The sequence below is a fragment of the Sturnira hondurensis genome, unplaced genomic scaffold (genome assembly GCF_014824575.4).
Source record: "Sturnira hondurensis isolate 20B ecotype Veracruz unplaced genomic scaffold, ASM1482457v3 Scaffold0005563, whole genome shotgun sequence".
Classification (NCBI taxonomy): domain Eukaryota; kingdom Metazoa; phylum Chordata; class Mammalia; order Chiroptera; family Phyllostomidae; genus Sturnira; species Sturnira hondurensis.
In genome coordinates, this window is record NW_028078194.1 from 908,113 (window position 1) to 929,225 (window position 21,113).

Genomic DNA, 21,113 nt, shown 5'->3' on the forward strand with positions numbered 1-21,113 from the left:
CCTGTAGGCCCACTGTGTGGGAGCCTGCCAGGCCGCAGGGGACCAAGGACAGAGTCCCCCACTGTGAAAATGGTGGAGGGACTTGGTTTCTGGTCCCTGGAGCCGGCGGGTATCTTGACATCTTCCGGACCTTCTCCTTCTCAGCCTTGAAGGAAAGAACAGGATCTTGGCATATGCGTCATGTTCCGAGAAAGTGATAGTCATGAGGACACTGTTATCTTCGGGCTAATGTTCTCAGGATATGAGAACATCTTGCCCTCTTGATAGCTTTCGGGAGTGTACAAACTTTTGTAAAACAACATTGTTCTCAGGCCACTGCAGTTCTGCATATAAGCCAGCAGTTCCTTGAATAAAGTTGCCATTTGCCAGCAGAGCTTATGGTCCTCTCCATTCTTTTAAGTCCCTCGCCTCACCTCGAGACCACCCTTGCTGCTGTGGGCAGCGGCACCACTGGACAGCCCTCCCTCTCTGAGTCCTTAAACCTAGTATCTTGGAATCAGCTCTGACAACTTAGGTATGAGGCTGAGCTCAACTATGATTGTTCTGTGCTGCTGGCGCAGGAGCTTTGGTGAGAAGGGAAGGCAGCCCAAGGAACCACTCACGTGACTGGGAAGGAGGAGCACAGACCTCCCTTTGTGGTTCTGTTTTGGACTCGTTAAGCATACTTAGCAAAATATGCTTTTATTTGCTTTCATTTCTTCATCTAAAATGACAACAGGTACCTCTTCCAGAAAGGGTGACATTCACAATTCCAGCACAAACATGTCTCTGTCAACGTGAAGCCTCAGTTGGTGCGACACTAGTGACTTCACAGCGAGGCCTGGGCCCCGGGTAGAAGGGGTTAAATGATTTATTGGCCAAATTCAATGGCTAGGAAGAGACGGGACCATTCCAAGCAGTATGAATTAGCTATGCATTTAGGAACTACCATCAGGAGCCCTAGGCAGCTCTGCATGATGTTCTGTAAACGACAAGTGATGTCAAAGCTGTGAGGCCGCGGTGCTGCCAGGGCTCAACACAGTAACAGACGCCGAAACCACTGCTGAGGATGCATCTTTGACGACAAGGGGACCCGAGAGCAGTAAAGCCCTTGGAAAGCTTCCCTCTGAGTTTCACAAGAAAGAAGATAAGCAGCCCTCCAACTGTAATCACAAAATATAATAAAAATGCTCTGGGCTCTCACAGGACTTGCGAGTATATCTCCCTTGAGGGATATAAAACCATTCCGTTCCTAATACACAACAGTGAGGAAAAAGTTATCAAACTTGAGGTAATGTCTACCTGGAGATAAAGACAATTCCGTAAGGAATCCTTTTAGACTGTGCTTTTGAAAGAGGTGAACTTAATTAAATTGTCCCCCACCTGCATGTTCCCACATCTCTAGCCTTTCCCTTTGTCCTCATGACTCAGTTATACAATCCCTTTGCTCAATATTTCCAGCCTAATTTCTCACGATATTTGAGGACCAGCCAGCTTCCCCCCCAGCCATCACCACCCCTCCATCCTCTATCTCATCCTCCATTCTCATCACCAGCTCCTAGTACTTCCACCCTAGATCTTGCCCACAGTCTCTTTCCTCTCCCTTGTGGATTGGAAAATCCAGATGACAACTGTGAGAAAAACTTAAAAATCTACATGGGAATTCATTTAAATATTAAAGAAAAAACCTTATAAAATTGGTTATCTAAGAGTTCCCTATGGTCTTCTGAAACTTCTTAAATGCCACTTTATGCTTTCTGGTTATGTATTTTAAAAGTTAGATGGACCAATGGGTTATCTACTGGTTGTCTAGTACAATCCAAATTATATTTTTAAGAAATGATATATGGTGAAGAAAGACACATAAGAGATGAAGTTTAGATAAAATGTCTCTGATAAAGCAAACCTAAAGTGCACAAAGACATTTATTTAGCAGAAACAATTGCTTAAAAGGTACTAGATACACACAAAATACTTTACATACCTTATAAAATATTTGTAAATTAACCTTAGTTAAACACAAGCCATGCCATTTGTGAAGATTTTGAATGGATCAGGGGCAACAGCAGCCATCTTTGACCATTGTGTTCCAAAAAGCTGGTCTACATGAGAACCATCTTCTGGTTGCTCACCCCTCCCCTCTCTAAAATAAAGAAATAAAATCTTTTAAAAACAAACCAACAACAACAACAACAAAACAACTAGTGACATATTTTTTTAAAAAGAATAAAAACTAAAATCCAAAACCATAGATACTTGATAAAAACTTCTAAGTTTTTATCAAGTATCTATAGTTTATAGTTTATCAAAACTAAAATCCAAAACTTGATACTATCAAGTATCATATTTGATACCATACTTACTTTTTATATCTATCTTATAGTGAAGTAATTTTTGAGTGCAAAAGAGTATTTTACCATTGTGGCCTATTCAAAACATTTTAAAGTATTATAAAAAGAAAAAATGCTTTGCTGGTCTTTTCACCTGTTTGATCCAGAAATAAAGATATAAAATTCTAAAATGAATAATGGTGACTTTTAAAAACTCTGAATAGCCCTGGTTGGTGTAGCTCAGTGGATTGAGCACAGGCTTGTGAACCACATGCTCTCAGTCGATTCCCAGTCAGGGCACATGCCTGGGTTGCAGGCCAGTTCCCAGCAAGGGACTCATGAGAGGCAACCATACATTGATATTTCTCTCCTTCTCTCCTTCCCTTCCCCTTGAAGAATAAATAAATAAAATCTTTTAAAAAAAAACTCTGAACAGCTAGAATAAAGTTCAGTTATTTATGTTGATAGCAATGAAGTAAGAGAATCAATCAAGTTTTGCCCTTTGTACTTACTGTAAGTAGACTTTTTTCCTTACTTTAACATAAGAAACAGTAATAACTCAATGCATACTACCACTAAAGAAGCTTCTGATACTGACAATGCTTCAAAATAGTTAATTATTGTCTTCATGTTAGGGGTACATTGACATTTTGTAATCAAATCCATAATTCATAAAATTTATGTCATATGTCAATGATTAAACAAAAAATTATCCAGGTAAGAAACATTAAAATCTTTCTTAACCAGCCATAAGCTTATTATTGAGCTGACTAAATAAAATTTCTGAATAATAAATATTAAAAAATCCAATATTACTTCAAAGAGAACAAGAATTTTCAAATTCTAAATTGAGTTCTTATCAAGACACCAAAACAACAGACACCAAATGTAAATGTTATTTACATTTGCCACGTAAATGACAAGAAAAGAATCACAGAAGGATTATGGCACACCTACGACAGAGGTCCAACAAATGCTTACTGAACTGTTTATGGTGTGCGTCTGTGCACATTAGTGTGTTGGGAATGAAAGGTTGAGAAGAAATGAATGTGAGCATTTTTAATTTCATTTTTCTGAAACAATGGCCCTAAAAGGGTACATAGACCCCTTGAGATAATCTTCAGATATATCATGTCTTCACCTGAAAACTTCTTTTTCCTATTTACTTTTAAATTCTTTTCCCTCTTTTCACACTGATTTATGGTAACACTAATCTGAAGAATGTGCTCCAAGTCCATGACCACAGTGCTCACAGGGGAAGTAGACATGAACGTGCTCTCATCAGCCTGTCTTGGCTTGTGCATGCTAGCATTGGGATGCTCTCTCAAACTTTATGCATTTGAAAAGCATGTTTTCTTTCAAATAATTAGTAGGGTTTTACAAAATTTACTAACAAACACAGCCTTGGCACATGCTAAGCGAAACTAATTACAGATAAAATAGATTCTATCTTGGTTAAAGTAAATACATTTCCAAACATCAGCATTTTGAAACTTCAAGGCGATTTTGGCTTCTCCAATTATGGGTAGAAAATAAATAATCTTCTATGTAGAGGAAAACCCTTTTCCACTACAAAGAGAATTATCTCATTAAAAGATCTCTGCCCACATAAATTCCTAGCCATTTCCAAGTGAACTGTTCAAAAGTTCCTTAGGACTAGTTAGACTATCAGTACATGACTCTGCAAAACTGTAAGGCTATAAAGATGCTTTCACACCACTGGAGAAAGCAGTCAACTGGAATTATTTTTAAGAGAGGAGAAGTAAATTCTATTCCTCGTAATTCCTAGATAGAGTATTGAGTTAGAAATGGTTATAATGTTCAATCTGATTATCATTCTTAGATGAGTATCAGCAAGTTTCATTAAAACATTATTGTTAGTGAACATAATTACTGGATATATTAGTTTTCTCTTGCTGCTGCAACAAATAACCACAGACATAGTGGCTTAAAATAACACAAATGTATTATCATATGTTCTGGAAGCCAGAAGGACAAAATAGGTCTTCTGGGACTGAAGTCTGGGTGTCTGCAGGCCGGTTCTTTCTGGAGGTTTTAGAGGAAAGTCTGTTCTTTGCTTTTTCCAGCTTGCAAGGCCTGCCCTCAGTTCTCAGTTTGTAGTCCCTTTTCATTCTCCAAACCAGCAATCACACCTCTCTGAACTTTGTTCTTATCAGCATATCTCATCTGCTTCTGATTCTTCCCTACTGAGATTAATTTGGATCCACCAGATAACCCAGGATAACCTTCAGCTTCAAGATCTTTAACTTAATTACATTCAAAGTCCCCTTTTCCATGTAAGGTAACATTTGCCAGAGATTATGATGTGGACATTTTTGAGGGGCCTTTATTTTCCATAGCATGCTGGATATCAAAATATGGAAGATGAAAGATTATGGAAGATGAAAGTTTGCCCACCTTGCTCTTTTACCATATTTTCCCTACACTGAAAAATCTGCGATTCATTTGTTGAGCAGGAGAAGCACTATCAACAGTGAAAAGTAGTGCACCGCAGTGCAGTGCAGTGGTTCAGGCCTGGCCCCCCGAATTCAGCACGCCTGGTTTCCATTCCAACTCACTCATTTCGGCAAGTTACTCAACCCTAAATTTCCTCATCTTCAAAGTGGGAATAATAACTGAACCTACCTCTTCATGTTGTTATAAGAACTAAATTACCATATATAAAACACTATCATATCAAAAGCATGTAACATCAAAATAACTGTCATATCTCTTATTATTAATCACACTTTGATCTTTCTTTCAGGGTTACATATCAAAAGAACCATTGTAATGGTTTAAAATGTTTGTTCACCTTGAAGCTGTGGAATTCTTTGAGAGGTACCCAGTTACACCTGTTTTACTAGTAATGATTTGAGATTTTAGTCCAATCTCCAAAACCCTTCATACTCTTTAGCATTAACCTGAGTGACCAGGAATTGCAATATTGAATATGATTGTGAATTTAGCAGAAAAGCTGAATCAGAGAATGAGATGTCTTTCCTTCCTTAAATACCTTTATCTTAATGTATCTTCCAATCTCTTCAAACAAATCACACTGGTTCACAGTCTCCTGCTTGCAGGATAGCTTGTGAAGGAGGCAAGTTTCTGAGGCCTGATCAATTAACACAGTCATAGACATTTGTTTCTTGTTGAGCCTGAGTCAATCCTCCTTGTCACTCTTCTTTACTGTGCTGTTTTTAATGGCAGAGGTGATCTTTAAATATGTGACATATAACATGTCCTTCTGAAGATACGGACGCTTCATAAATGTTAAACATCATGTCAGTTTTCTTCCCCCAAATAATTTATGCAGTGCATTTCATTAGCAGTTTTAAAAACTCTTTATGAGTAAGCTACTGTGGAAAACATTGCAGAAATAAAAATCCTAGCCTCCCAAGAAACGGCTCCGAAGGGCAAAGTACATTTAGGAATACCTTCCCGAATCCCAGCATCCTTAAAACATTTCCGGAATTTCTTGGCACGACCTCCATTCTGGTTTTTGAGACATCTAAAAAAATTGTTCCCACTGCTTCCCAATCATATTTTACTTATGACCGGTCATCCACTATATTTAGTCATCAGTCAAGACTCTGAGTGGCTGTCTCCAAGTATGAAAGGGTGATGACCTACCACCTCATAAGGCGGTCATAAGAGCAGGCGAAACTACAGTTATGGAAGAAGTATCCCAGATGAGGAGACAGCGTCACTATCTCATAGTGATGAGATAGCGAGAGCAAGTCCCATATTAACTGATTTAAAATATGAACTCGGTACATTTTAAAACATAGGCGCACCTCATGAAAGCACTAGTCGTGTTTCACTTTTACCTCATTGCCAAGTATATCCCTACATATTTACAAGAAGATATGTATTTCTACAAAGCCATGCATTCAAAGACCAACACATTATAGCAGCATTCATTTAACACACATGCACCCATAGGATCTAGCATTCTGCCACACCCTGGAATGCAAAATTGACAACTCCTTGCTGTCAAGAAAGTGTCATATGACAATAGCATCAACAGGCATTAAGATATGCTTATTCAGCATCATCAATAAAGAGAGTGGACTGACACATGTGAATTTATGGCATAAAAGCTAGGTTAGGTCTCTTATTTCACATTTGTGAGTGAGACCAGCAGCACAGAATGATTGGACAGTAATAGACTGTATTCAACGTGAAAAATCCTGGCAAATGCTCCCATTCATATTGGGCCACAGGAAAAGCTAGAGCTTTTGTCATATAGCATAGGCCCACACACTCTCATCTCCTAAAACTTACTCCCATATAGATAAAAATAAAAAATATTGCCCATATATGTAAAATATATATTTGAAATATATCCAGTTTGCTATTTTAATTTTGTTATAATACAAGGCACAAAAATGGAAATAAAAATAATTCTCACTTAGAGGAAATAAACAGAAAAGAGTGAAACAGCAATGTGGAAGAGGTGAAATTAAAGAGGCAGGCAAATGCCACTCTCGAGTCAAGCTGGAAAGCCAGCACCACAGCCGACTGACTGTGATTGAGTGGCAGAATCAGTGAACATTTGCTGCTGAAAGAATCATGACTGTCACGTAGCCCAGTCTTCTCACTTCATAGTTAAGGAGATTGAGGCCCAGAAAAAGCAGTGGTTTGATTTTTATTCTATATTCACGAATGAAATCTAGTTTTTAAACTTCTCCAGGTATAAAACATGATTTGATTTAGAACAACTAATATTAAAATTTATTATTGTTAGACTTGGTGCTAAACTTATGAGTTGATTCAAAATATATACAAAATAACTATGTCTTTAAATTCCTTTCCTCCTTCAATCCAATATCCACACTTACATCCACCCCTACCCACCTATCTATCCACTGATACATATACACAGACAATCCCCAACCTTTTTTTGGTTTTGGTTGTCGATATATTTTGTTGATACTTAGATATACCTTTTTGAAAATGAGAGAAAATTCCTACACTGACTTCTGCTATATCTCATTTAATGATTTAATTGTGCTAGTAGAACCGTTTTACAGAAATAAAAATCATTCACGTTTGCAAAACTTCAGAAATCATTCAGCTATAGTAGTTTGCTTTTTTAAATGAGAGTTCAATGTAGAAGTAAGGTAAGGTAATTTTTTCCTTTGATAATTAATTTTTTTTCCTTCAATATAATATAGGTGGATAGTAGGTAATGAGACAGTTGAGGCTGAAAAGAGCACAGGTTGAAAAAGTCTTACTTCTTGTAGTACGATCAAGTGTTATGACAGTAGTATGACAGGGGGTTTTGTCATCCAACTTCTAATTCATTCATTCAAAAATATTATTCGGGACAGTGTAAGGTGGTACAAATAGAGTAAGACTCAAGGAACTCAAGTTTAATGAGTGAAAGAGATAAATGAACTATTATTTTAAAAAAATGATTAAATCTTAGTTTGAACATAAGCCTTCCTTTTTCTTCCCTCTCCCCTCCCCTGGCAAGTAAATGTGTTCAGGAAAGGTGCAAACTTGTCAGCTGAGGTGTTTGTAAATAACAGTGAAATCTTTCTCTCTCACTCACCCACAGTAACATTTTATAAACACACTTTCTTACATCTACAACCTATGAAACCATGTTCAAATAACTCACATTTCAAACAGCGATTATACACTCCGGCCTTTCTTACAGGAAAAGAAAACCTGCCTTCTCAAAGAATCATTTTAGCTTGGATTTTAGATTGAGAGGGGATCTTAGAAATCTAGACTTCAATGATCTCATTTTACAGAGTTGGAAAATAGAGTCCAGATACATTGGCATTTACCCAAGGTAACCATTTAGAAGCTGATAACAAGAATTCTACTCAGAATTCTAATTATTCTAATTTAATTTAATAGTTTGTTCATTTCTCCATGGAAAATACACACCCACAAGTTTCTTTTTCTCAAGTCAGAAACTCTTGTTACATTGGCAATGGCTAAGCAATTGAGCCAAGTGGATCAGCTCTCCATCTTCTTAATTGTTATCTCTTCCTGCCTGATGTTTTCAGGCTACCAAAGACCAAGAAGTACAAAATAAAGACAGAGAAATATTCTGCCGAAGCAATCACAGATCTTCAAAGTTTACCATTTATGATGAAAGAAAAGTCAAAATATCAACAAACCTTTTATTAAAAATCAGTGATAAACTTTTATCAAAATTGCTAAAATATTTCCAAAAGTCTAAAGAAACTCCCCAAACACCCCTTACAAACAATTCTACTTTCAGTTGATACAGAGAAATCAACTGATGCAAACAGCAAGATCTGAGAACTATTTGGGGAACTTTGGCTGTCCATGGTCTAAAACCCACATTTATTTATAAAAGTGCAGATCTCTGTATCTTAGTTTTTAATGACATCATCAAGCATCCAGATTTCAATGTCTGACTGGGCTCAAATAAAAACTTCTATTGCTTGTGATCATAATACATGCTCATTTTTTTTAAAAAAAAATCAAAGCATTGAAAATTAGAAGGGATCTTAGAATGTGTAGTATTACAAAGATGGCAGGTTTTGTAGTCAGTATATTGATTATTCTAGTAGGTAGTTTCATAGTATTAGAAAGACATTTTTATCTCCCTGGTCTTCTCCCTAGCAGGGATAATAACAATACTGGGTTGTTGTAAGGATTGTTGACATGTCAAATATCTAGCGCATAAAAGATGCGTACAAATTGGAGCTATAGTGTTTACTCTAGTTTTGAATTCTTAACTGGCCATGTGTTTGAAGAATGGATAGCAGCATAGGGAACTAAAACTTAGGAATAAGTGCCAGACATGTGACAAATACAAGTTATAGAGCAGCAGCAGCAGCAGCAGCTTCCTTCAGTGACCACTGATCACGTGCCAGCAATTTACTAGGCACTTTGATACATCATCTTATTTGTTCCCCCAAATGCCCTGATGAGGTAGCAATCATCCCAGGGAGCCAGAGGTTGTGTCATGGGCCCAAGGTCACAGAGCTAACAAGCAATGGAGCCTGGACTAGCACGAAGGGCAAAAAATATTACTAATAGTAGCCTTAACACCAAACTATATACAAACAATGAACTCAGAATCAACTAGAAAAAAGGTACAATAGACAAATCTTCCCACAATGGGCTCCTTAAGAACTGGGGCCAGGGCTCACTAACCCACGTGAACTCAGAATCTGGGACTGTTCCTAGAATACAGTGAGTGCTCAGTAGATATCTGTGTGTTATAACTAGTTGAAATGTAAATGGCAACTCGGGCAATAAGGAATCACATTCTCTCAAAGCAATCTTTGTGACGATGGTCAATAGAAAAGGAAGAGAGTAGTGAGAGTATTCATGCATAAAGAAAATAGTCACAGGTTAAAAATATCTTCATACATCTAGTTTGTGACAATGACTACTGTGTTCATAGGGCTTTGCCCCCATTATATTATTATATAAAGATTTCAACCAGTGCCATTGGCATTAAAACATGAAAAATGAAAAAAATGAAGAGGATCACACATGTATTTGGGGAATGGCTTAAACTTCAGTCAGCTGTATGTGGTATATGGGAAATAATCTGCATGAAAGAAAATTCTCCATGCAAGTGGTAAAAAAGAATCAAAAGCCTACTTCTCTTTTATTCAAATAACAAGTATAATTTAAAGTCACCAAAAAATAAATTCACAATTATGTCAGATATGTGCAATAGCATTTATACAAGTGAAACCTCAGTAATTTAATAGCTTGCTCTTTTTGGGTGAATGAAGTGAGACTATTATGAAAGCAAAGAGAATCTTGGTCTCTCAGAACTTTCACACACACACAAAAATAACACTTTAGCCAAACCAAAATTCCCCACAGCAACAACCTGCACACAGCCGCATCCAGTGACTAAACTGTGTTTATGTTTTTCTTAAGCAACAGAGTTCATTCTGACAATTCATCTACAAAGAATTATGCCAGAAAACTGCCTATTCATTTTCTATATTCTGTTTGGCAAACAAAGCATGACACGCAGCAATATAAAAGAAAAATATAAGCCCGGGATGCATTCGCAATGATTGCAGACAAGTGCTCTAAATTGCCTTGGGCCCGTGGTACCGGTTTTCAGAGCAGCATTCAAACACTGCCGCGTGCTGTTCATTTGTGGGTCCTGCAGCCTGGAGGTGCCAGGCCCGGCCTCAGCCTAAGGGTAAACCACAGGCCAGAGTTACGACGCTGCTAACTCTTTAAACGCAGCAACCGGTCTTCTCAAACAGAAGCATAACAATCTTGAAAATTAATAATTCATTAGAATTGGGCATTTCTAGTACAGATTTTACAAAGCACACGATTGTGGCCACGACAAAGCAGTCTCTATGAGCACACTGTTTCCTATGGAAAGAACAGAAGCTCAACCAGGAACATTCTGTATGAAATATACTGAATTTACTAGTGTGAATTTTTATTTTACAAATCTCATAACGTGCTCTTTCTATCAGTGATAATACTATATGGTGCCACCTATGAACTATGATCTCTAAATACAGGGTCGAGCACAAATAACGCCACATTTTCGTTACAAAGTTTTTGTTACAAAAATCACAAGCATGTAATTCTGTAACATAACAACATCAAACTCAAGCTCACCATATGACATTTTAGGTGGAATGTTCAAATTAAAACTACAAATTATTACACCTGTGTTATTATCCCACCAACCACACTCACGTAGGTGTTACTTCTGCTGGACCCTGAGTATTAGTTTATCTTCATATACTCTAAAGAAAAGTGTATACACCTCAAAGTAGTGTAACATCCAGATGCCTGTAATGTACTTCAAGGTAGGAGGTGTGTTATATTCAGTTTTGTCCTTCCTGTGACTGACAAGAGAGTAATGTTGAGAAAATGCTTGTTAAGTGAATACATGTATGAAGGGATGATTAAGTATAGTTCAGGATTTCAGAAATTTCTAGAGAATGACTACCACATCTTCAAAGAAACCACCATTTACTTTGTTTCTTTTTTATGAAAATAATATATGTGTCTAGAAAGAGATTCAAAACTAGTTGCCATTTTTATATCCTCTTCCCACGTTCCCATATTTAGCATCAACCAAAATAAAAGCACTAAAATCTTTGCTGATTTTAGTTACTTTTATCAGATAAGGACTTCTCATCTGAAGTCCTTAATATTAACAAGATCAAGAATAAAACTTTCCAATTAAAAGCATAAAAGTATTAATGAAAAAAACTTAGGTCGCATGCAGCATAAACTCAGTATTAAGTCACACTATTCATTGGTTCAAATACTTAAAATCTCTAATGTGCTTAGAGAAAATCGAGTGCTGGAGGAAAAGAATATTGGCTTGTCCGATTTTAAATTCAGAATCACTAATTCAGGTGGGTCTTAGGGTTGCCTAGCCATCCGATGTTCTACTCAATGCGCTCCCCTACATGACTGTATCTCACTTCTCCTTTTCCTTTAAGCCTTCAAAATCTCCTGCCCTCCTGAATCTCAGCTGCTGATCTTCCTGTTTCACTGAGAAAACAAATCCATGGGAAGAGGACTTCCAAGAGCTCTCAGCTCTCTGCGCCTGCGCCCACTGCTCTGGTTTCTCTCCTGTTATTTTGGGGGAACGGTCTGGCCCCCATCTGAAGGCCCATCCTCTGTCTTCCACTTGAGACCATGACTCCTGTAACTGTTCAATCTTATTGTATATCATCAGTTTTCCCCTTCCTACTAGATTTGTTCCATCAACACACAAGCATGTTATAATACATCCCAACTTGAAAATACAAAACAATAAAAATGATCCAACCTCCTCCTCTAGCTTCCAGCCCAATTCTTCTCACCCTTTCACAGGAAAACTCCTACTGAAGAATTGTCTAAATCAGTCTGTTCTCAATAGGTGCATTACCCTCAATAGGCAAAATTTGACTCTTCCCGGATGACAGAGTTGTATTCTTTTTATAGATAAAGCACATCATACATATACTATGTAACAAATATAAAGTATGTCTGTGATATTAGAATTTCTTGGGGTAGGGGAGAAATTAGGGAAAAATGTCTTAGAAAACTCCTTAGGGAGGTGATAATGATAAAAGATCAAGAAACACCAGTCTAATCTCAATGTCCTCTCTTCCTATTTTTTCATTCCCACTACCCACAGAAACAACTGTTGTCAATGTTACCTGTGCCCCCCATGTTGCTGAATTCAATAGCCAATTCTTTTTAAAATTTTTAATTGTATTTTATTATTTATGCTATTTCAACTGCCCCAATATTTCCCCCAGTGCCCTCCTCCATCTAGACCCTCCCCACTCCCTCAGGCAATCCCCATACTGTTGTCCACGTCCATTGGTCACGCAGATACGAGTACATTCTTTGTCTACTATATTCCCTGTGCTGTCCTTTACATTCCCACGACAACTCTGTAACAACTGATTGGTACTTCTTAATCCCTTCACCTTTTTTGCCTATCTCCCAACACCCCTCCCATCTAGGAACCATCAAAACATTCTTTGAATCTATGATTCTGCTTCTGTTCTGCTTGCCTGTTGTTGTTTTTTTAGATTCAATTGTTGATAGATATGTATTTATTGTAATTTTCTTGTTCGTGTAATATTTGATCATATACTGTTCCTATAATGTTTGAGCTTCTCCTAAAAGAAGGCCCTTGGACATGCACAAACTAGAGGCGGAATTTAGCATCCTGATCACTTCTTTCTTCCAGCACTTTCTCGGCACCACTAATGCTTGGGTTCTGCCTAACTATCTGAACCCCTGAGAGCTGACATCAGGAACAGAACTGAGTCAAACAACTGGGAATTCTTGTATTCGGTGTCTGAATTGCAATCACTCCTCAACACCCCATGGCTACTGCCATACAGTCCAAGTTGCCTTCATTCTGGCCAGTGTTTCTTTATAATATTAATCCATTTCATCAGCTCAGCTGTTTTCCAGTCTAACTTCCACACAAGAACAGCATGACAACACCACCTCAGATCTGTCAGATCTAGTCATTCCTTCCATGTCATTCCATCTCCTGGGGAGTAAAAGCCAAGGTCTTTGTCATCCATAAGCTTTGATCCTTAGACCTCCTGCTTCCTCTCTGCTCTCATCTCTTACCCTTGCCCCTGCCGGGCACTGTATACCAGTCACACTGGTCTGGTCTCCTTGTGAAACTGCTCATAGTTTCGGGCTTTTCAGTTTGAAGCTACTATACTTCTGCTTGGCTATCCCTCCAGATACTCCCATGGCTCACGCTCTCACTACCTTCATGTCTCTGCTGCTCAGAATCCCTTTGTCACAGACCTGCTCACACAATGTACAAAATTACTCCTTTTCACTTTTTATCCTCTTTATCTTGCTTCACTTTCTTTCCCAACACTTCCTGTCATCTCACATAGATATTTGCTTATTTTTCCGCCTCCCACTAGAAAAGAAGTACTTTGGAGCTTTTATTGTTCAGTTCGCTGCTGTATTCAGGGTGCCTAGAACAATTCTGGGCACACTGTAGATGTTTGATAAACATTTAAAATGAAAAAAAATAAATTCAACATCTGAATAAGAGATTAAAATTACTATTTAAAAATTAAAGTGGGTTTAATTTCTCTTCTGGGAATAAAATGTCATGATTTTATATGCCTGTGGCAAGTAAAATTATAAGATACTAAAAATATCTAACAAGTCACAGAAATGGAAAGGAAGCTGTGCTTTGGGGATAGTGATTTTGAGCAGGCTAATTCATGGAAGAAATGTTAGGAGAGACCAGAATTTAAATAGCTTTCTCAAACCAACAGAAACTTCTACATTGGTAAACATAATATTTTGTGCTAGCTACTCAAATACTTTTTTAGATTCTCATACTTTTCTAGAAGTGAACATTCAAATCAGAATGAGAAAATGTCAGACTCCAAGCCCTGGCTGGTGTAGCTCAGTGGATTGAGCGTGGGCCTGCGAACCAGACGATCACGGTTCGATTCCCAGTCAGGGCACATGCCTGGGTTGCAGGCCGGTTCCTTGCAGGCTAACTACCAGCAGGGGACGCACAAAAGGCAACCATACATTGATGTTTCTCTCCCTCTCTCCTTCCCCTCTAAAGATAAATAAATAAATAAATAATCTTAAAAAAAAAAAGAAAATGTCAGACTCAAAACAGTACTTCAGAAGAATGACGGATGATCAGAATGTCTGGTTAGCATATAGTCATGACTCATAAATCTGATGTATTTGTGAAAAGAAATTTGGAAGAAGGCTTGTCCAATGCAGAATGCTGGTATTCCCTTATACTTCCCTTCCTTTCTCTTAATCTCTTTAAAAATATATTTTATTTGTTTATTTTTAGACACAGGGGAAAGGAGGCAAAAAGAGAAGGAGAGAAACAACAACGTGTGGTTGTCTCTCGTGTGCCCTGCACCGGGGACCTGGCCTGCAATCCAGGCATGTGCTCTGACTGGGAATTGAACTGGCAACTTTTTGGTTCGTAGGCCGGCACTCAATCCACTGAGCCATACCACCCAGGGACTTTCTTTTAATCTTAATGTTTAAACTTCTCTACTTTAACATTAGCATTTTATTGTGGTAATACTTTCTTATTTGTGTTCAGCACGTTTCATTTGATTCCTCAGAGATTTATCCCAGAAAGCTAAAATTCTTAGTTTTCAAATTTCTTCTCTCTTTCCAATGTTTTTGCCAGCTCAGAGGGGGAGAAGTTTAATTTAATTCAGTTGGTGACCCAGTTGGTGATAATGACGCAATTCATAAATTATAGCTCTCTGCTCTTTCATCTCACCCCATCTCTAGCTTTGACACTTCTTTGTAAAGCTTTCTGATGTTGAAGAACTCTGAATGAACAATAAAGTTCTAAGTTGCGAAGGCAGAGTTAGGAAAGGATCTTCTGTTAGAGGTGCAACCTGGTGGCCTAGTTTCAAACATGTATCTACTGACAGCACGTACACAAAAACAGAACAGTCAAAAGCAAGGCATCACTGATGCATTTACACCAAGTATAGTGAGATCACGCACACTAATGTTGGGTCCAGGCACAAAAAGGTACGACATCCCAGTTATGAGAGCCTGGAGAAGATCTAGATTTCAGAGCTGCTACTCAGTAGTTATGTAACCTCAGACAAGTTAATTTAATTTCTCTGCTTCTCACTTTCCTCTTCTACAAAATGGGGAAGAACTACTTCTCATAAAGTGGTTGTGAAGAATAAATGATATAATGTAGGTAAAGTGCTTAGTAAGTATTCCCCAAATGTTCTTTGATGGTGGTTATCATCTTCATCTGGTTATCCCTCTTACTCCCCCCCACACACACACAGTAATTAGCTCCCCAGAGGCATACATACAGGTTGGGAAAGTGTTTCTGGCCTGCCAAGACCTAGAGTGGGCAGTCGGCACAAGTACAAGCGTTGCCCGATCACTCTCAGCTCCAAGATGGATGGGAGTCTCCTTCATTTTCATCGACTCCTGAGTTTCTGGAGGGTGGTAGAGAGGCAAACAGCAGCTTGGGTTCCCTCTCAGGCACTTAGAGAAAGAATGGAAGATTAAGCAGAACCAACTCTCAGCTCCTAAGCTTGCAGGCAGACTAATAGAGCGGCTAATATCTGAAGAAGTTTAGAAACTGAATTATTTTCCCTCCTGTGGGGATGGTCCTGCTGAAAAAAGCAATGACGCATGTTATTCGTGCTTTTCATCAAAATCTTTTCTGCAAAATGTCAAGCAAAAATGAAGAATTTAAACTTCTTTTAGTAACAAGAATTTCCATCAATGATGATGGGAGATTCTAGAAGTTGTGGAAAGGAGGTTGAAGGTGTTTATTATGAGCAATGTGTTACCATGATATTCTATAGTGCATAAGTTCTAAGATTAAGCATTTTTGTAGTATAGCTTACTAAATTTCTAAGTGTCTAAGGATAGTGCATATGTTAATATTAAAAGCCTTTTAATGCTGTTCCCCAAAGTCCTGCAAATGTTTTCTTCCTCCCAATCCAACTAGGTAAAGTAATTTACCATCTCCATGTATCCAGGCAGGTTTAGATCACAGATGCAATGTTTCAGATGAATTACACCTCTGATGTTTTTTCAACAGATGTTCACATTCTAGGCTTAATACATTCTGCTCCAAATCCACATTTCCAGCTTTATTTCTCCAAACTCCTCACACAAAGCTTTTGTTCTGAAGTCAGTCTATTTTCAGTTCCCAAGATATAAAGTAAGCATTTATATTTCCAACTTCTTGCTAAGATCCTTTTTCTTCTCCAAAGCATTCCCTCCTTTACTCTGCCTGTCTTTGAAACATATTTCAGATTGTGTGATTCATTCATTCAGTAGAGATTGAATTAATAAGGCACTCACAGAGAAGCCTAGGCAAAATGGGACATGTAAGTCAAAGTCAGTTCCTGTCTTCTTGTATTTTACATTCTACAGAAAAAGACACACACTACAAAATGGGTTAAGCCACTAATTAATTACAATTGTGATACATGTTAAAATATGAGGAATAAGAAACTAGTATAACACGTATTAGGAGCAATGGCCTGGTCTTGGGGGTCAAGAGGCATTCTTGAGGAAGTGTTACAGATTGAGTTTGAAGGATGAGCAGGGGGCTAAAATGGGGCAAAGGATAGTCGGCAAACAAACTTTCTTGATGAGGGCATGGTAATTATTAAATTGGTTATTAATAAAGACATACTAAGGAAACTCTTTCCTTTAGACATTAAAACTGATATGGTATTTTTCCCTATTACCCTGGTTTTCTGCAAAGTTGGGGACAAAAAGCAATAATGATCCTGCATTTGAAGCTCAAGAAGCTACCAGAAAGAGAACCTAGCCAACTGCCTTCAGAATTCTGAGAAATTGCCAGCAAGAGCTGGCCTTCCTGCTCTGAGGCCCATGCACTGCCTGGTCAATGTAGGAAGAAGAATCAAAGGTATGTGAAAGCTCAGCTTTAGTGGGAATGTCACATTCCCGGAGAGAAGCTCTCTCCTGCAAATCCTGTGAGCAGGAGTGGGTACCGTAATTCTCCTTCCTAAGAGACTTCTAGGGAATGATTCAAAAGCAAACCCTCAGAAGAACGTTCCAAGAAGGGGTGACTGGGACGTTGTTTCCTAACTAGGTGGTTGCTGAACCACAGAACCCACAGGGGCTAGGGCAAAGCTCTGCTAGTGGGGTGTCGACAAGAAACATCTCTGCCTCTAGGCTAGGTGAGGGCCTTGTTAACAACCCCAGAGTGGTTCAGTGAGAAGCTGAAATCCACTCACTGGGCCAAGAAAACACATCACCGACTACATGTAAAACAATCACCAAGCATCAGATAATAGGAATGAATTATAGGGAGGCCAAAGCCACCAAAAAGAAGCCATTTACAGGAGCAATCATTGTCTCCAAGAGAATACAGTTTGAAGGGAGGAGGGAGTGAATATTCAAAGGGCAGGTAAGGGGTGTGTCTATAAAAACAGACACCATAATCCACTCTGCCCACAGCCTCTGATACTACAGACAGATTTACCTGGCATTAGGTGGAAGGAATGAGCTCTGAATTGACACTGGAGTTTAAAAATGAACATGACTAGGTCTTAACAAAATAAAACTATTCCAACAGTCAAAAGTGACTAGAACATTGCAGCAAATGAACAAGATGTTATTAAGGTCCTCACTCTAGAAAAACATGGAGTTCAACACAGGATAGTTTGGGGGCAGTTCCCAGAAAAAAAATAAAGCTTTCTCATGTGTCCACTCCATTTTCTTCCCTTAAAAATAAGTTACAACCACAAAGTAACTGTAAAGGAAATAATGATGGTATCAGCACAGGAATAAATAAATGAAACAGCACAGATACCCAGCAACAGAGGCAAGTATATATGGAATTTAACGTATGGTGAATAAAGAATTTTAATTTAGTGGTATAAAAATCTCTTATTAGATAAATGGTGCTGATAAAATTGGTATCACCATGGGGGAAAACACCCCACAGAGCTAGATCCCTATCTCATACTTTATGAAACACATGCTACACACAGAATAAAGATTTAAAAGTATAAGAATTAAAATATACTTAAGTATATATACAATAGAAAATATAAATAGAATATTTTATGATTGTAGAGTGAGGGAAATAAATATTCCTTGGCAACACAGAAAAACCAGCATCTGTAAAAGTAAACACAGACCTAATTGACTGCAAACATTTTCTAAAGAAATTATGACAAACAACGTAAATGAAAGCAAAAGACAAATCAAGAGTTATCTGGGAAATAACTGTAATACAATATACAAAAAGCAGTATCTTACATGTAAAATGCTCCTAACAGACACAGTGCCCACTGGAGAAGCAAGCATGGGAGTGACCCAGATATTCACAAAGAAGAAATCTAAATGGCCAATAAATGTATGAAAAGAGGCTCCATCTCACTTTCAGTCCAGGGAAGTGCAAATTAAAGCAAGAACAATGCACCTGTTTTCATTGATAACTTTAGCAGAAATATCAAAAGATTAATAAAATCTTAAAAACACCTAGTGGTACTGAATATACAGTGTCAAAAACAGATATTCTCAAACATTAAGAATGAGAGTCATCACAAAATTTTTGGAAAGTAATATGGAAATATCTATTAAAACACACAAATCTTTTTTTATCTAAAAATTTCAATTTTGGTACTTCATCACACAATATAGCAATAAATAGAAATAAATAAGAAAAAACTGGAAAGCACATAACTGTCCATCAATAAATAATAAGAGATAAAAAACTAAATCCTGTTACTTCCAAATTATAGAAAATTATGCAGCTCTTAAATATATATATATATATATAATTTACCTGAAGAAATATCAATTTAAAAAGCAAATTTCAAAACAACACATTTAGAAGACATCCTTATGCTTGGAGCAACATGTGGAAGAACACTCACTAATTACCTCACTAATTAACATAAATTACCTCTGGGGAGTAGAGAAGGACAACCGGACACAGAATGAATGATTAATTAAGCTTCAGATTGTTTCATTTGCTATATGATTACTAATCAGCTCTGTCATTTAAAGTAACAAAAAAATATTTTGGGAGAGGAGGAGAAGGACTACTTAAGTTTCTTTGACTTGCCCAACAACCTGTAGTATGGTAGGCATTTAAAAAATGTTTGTGGTATGATGTGGAGAGGGATAAGGAGTGGATGAAACAGGTTTAAATGTGTTTTTTTTTAAGATTGTATTTTATTTATTTTTAGAGGGGAAGGAAGAGACAAAGAGAGGGAGAGAAACATCAATGCATGGTTGCCTCTCACATGCCCTCTACTGGGGACCTGGCCTGCAACCCAGGCATGTGCCCTGACTAGGAATCGAACTGGTGACCCCTTGCTTTGTGGGTTGGCACTCAATCCTCTGAGTCACACCAGCCAGGGCTAAATATGTTTTAATAAATAAAAAGATAACCATTAATGGTTGCCAAAGAACTGTAGATCTTATAAGTAGATGAGGAAGGAAACAAAAGAAACTTGATAAAATTGGCAAATATAAGAAAACAGTCAAGCAGTGGGGGAAATGAAGAAAAATAAATAATAGACATCAATGGAAAGGTTAGAAACAAAATAGTTGTTTTTTCAATAACTGTAAAGGATTAAATTATCCAATCAAAAGATACAGACTTTTCATGTTGGATATAAAAACTCCTATAAAGGACTATAGGACCCGTAAAGCACACCTGGACATAAACCAAAGGAGGGTGGGATTGAGGGTGGGAGGTGGGCATGGCTGGGGTGGGCAGAGTGGTGGGGGAAACGGAGACAACTGTACTTGAACAACAATAAAAAAAGAGAAAAACTGCAGTAAAAAAAAAAAACTCAGCTAGACGGTATTCTCTAGAAACACCCAAGTAAACATAAAATAACAAAAGAGGTATTATTCAAAATCTCGGGCCCTGGCTGGCGTAGCTCAGTGGATTGAGCGCGGGCCTGCGAACCAGACGATCGAGGTTCGATTCCCAGTCAGGGCACATGCCTGGGTTGCAAACCGGTTCCTTGCAGGCTAACTACCAGCAGGGGATGCACAAAAGGCAACCATACATTGATGTTTCTCTCCCTCTCTCCTTCCCCTCTAAAAATAAATAAATAAATAAACTCTTTAAAAAAAAACAAAACAAAATCTCCATAAATATCTTAAAAGAGATTGTAATAAGTCCAATAAAAATATGTAACATCTTTAGATAGAAGGTATACAATTTTACTGAGGGACATACAATACCTAAATAAATGAAGAACTATTTCATTTCCTTGGATGGGAAGGTGCACTATTGTAAAGACATTAAATCTCCCTATGTTAATGCTTAAATTAAATGTAATTCAAGTCAATATTTCAACAGGAGTTTTTAATGAAACCTGACTCTAAAGCACTCAGAGAAAAAGATAGATTAGCCAAGATGGCTTAAAACAAAAACCATCAAGAGGACCTTATACTACTCTATAGTAAAATAACTTGCAATGAGGAAAGGAGTTTAAAGGAGAAAATCTGTTTCAGCTTTGCACTGTCAAAGCAATACTTTATAAAACCAGAAACCTAACACGTTCACAGCACTGTGTTAATACATTAACATAAATCCCCAAATAGAATAACATATAGTGAAAATAATGACACCCATGAGCATTCACTAGCATTGGGAAGATATTCCTAAAATGTTATAAAGTTTGAAAACAGAAAATATATTTTTATTTTAAAAATAAAAATACCTGGAAATGTGTATTCCCTGGGTTAGTAGTATTTATGGGGCTAGAATTATGAGTGGATTTTATTTTACTTTTATTTTCAAAATTTTCATCAATAAACTCCATTAACTAAAGTAAAAGTAAA

At 37.6% G+C, this 21,113-nt stretch overlaps 1 protein-coding gene across 2 annotated transcripts in view; it reads right to left on the reverse strand.

Annotated features, from left to right (window-relative positions):
* RNLS (renalase, FAD dependent amine oxidase) overlaps positions 1-21,113 on the reverse strand; it is a 256,885-nt gene that overhangs the window by 221,340 nt on the left and 14,432 nt on the right. The gene's annotated exons all lie outside the window — the stretch shown is intronic.